This window comes from Aplysia californica, unplaced genomic scaffold (genome assembly GCF_000002075.1).
Source record: "Aplysia californica isolate F4 #8 unplaced genomic scaffold, AplCal3.0 scaffold01053, whole genome shotgun sequence".
Lineage (NCBI taxonomy): Eukaryota > Metazoa > Mollusca > Gastropoda > Aplysiida > Aplysiidae > Aplysia > Aplysia californica.
Window position 1 is genome coordinate 214,043 of NW_004798323.1, and position 1,470 is coordinate 215,512.

Consider the following 1,470-nt stretch of genomic DNA (forward strand, 5'->3'; position numbering starts at 1 on the left):
ATCGATTTCTCAGGTAACCCGGAGAATTGATCAGGGATGCTTCATGAAGTTACCACTAAAGGTATAATGTGAAATGGTATGAGTTTAACACCCCTATCAACACCTTTAACGTCCGCCTCCGATAGGACCGAGCCAAGTGGGAAGTTCGTGTAAAGTGCCTTTCCCAAGGACACAACGTCGGCGGACCGAGCTGAGGCTCGAACCCCCGAACCCGCAATCTCACGATTACGAGAGGTATTATTTGTGTGGATTTCTCTAGTACCTGACTAACGAAAAGCGACTGTGCAGGTATGATTAAGTGACTTGGTTTACCCTCCGATGTCTTGTCAGAGCTGTTCATTTGTTTTTTAACTGTGAGGTTATTTTTAAAAAAAGCTAAATTTACCATCTACCCTGATAATGAAGCTCTCTTTACCCCCCTTCGTTATAAAAAAGGGGTGGGGGGGGGGAGCGATATCGGGGGGGGGGTCTCAATTTACCACCCAGTTAAAAAAAAAAGGCTCACTTTCCTGTCCATAGTTGTTTTTTTAAAGACTGACGTCTGTGGTGTAGCAGATAGGTGCGTCGCCGTTGCACGGAGAAGGCATGAGTTTGATTCCCATGTAGAAGGTTTTTTTTCCGAACATCTCCGTCTGTCCGTAAGAATGCTGTGTATCCCTCCTAGCTGGGCTTGCCCCTTATTGGCAGAGCCGAAGCTGCCCGCTTCTTAAACGATTTAAACTGTGTTGATGAGAGCATAGAAAACAACAAATATATTGTCAAACTTCGTAGTAACACCCCCACCCCGTTGTACCACCGACCCCGTTGTACCGCCAGGTTTTGCCAATGTATGAAAAAGAACTATAATAATATATTATAAACATAGTATTTCGGCCTTAACACCGCCATCCACCAACTGTCTGAATAGTACGGTCCTTACTAAACTTATGTACATTTGCCCCGCTGTACCGCCAGCGAATTGGCCACCAGAGGTACACATTACTACACACGATGCATACACTCGGTGGCTGTCGGATAATCTCTGTCGCACACAGACAGAGGGGGCTCGTCAAAAGGCTCAGTTGACCCAGTTTCCCGCCCGCCGCCCAGTATTGTTCTGTCCCCGTCGTTTTATGGAAGAAAAATCAATCCTGAAATTAAGCAAACTGAGCCCCAAAATGTGAAATTATGCGATTCTGTTAATTTTAACAAAGAATGATAAAGGAAAATAATCAGAAATTATGCAAAAAAAGATCAAATTTTGCTAAATTATGCGGGGTGCATAAAACCACGAGGACAGATTGTTTCTGTGAGATTGAAGTATCTAAATCAAGGAAATACATTTATACTAGATCTATATAAAAAGCTCTGTCTAACTTGGGTCAACGAGGGTGGAAAAAATATCTATATCAAAGAATTTGAAAACAAAATTCTTCAGGGTCATCAGGATTTATTGTATAAAACATCAACATGGATGACACAGAGTACAAA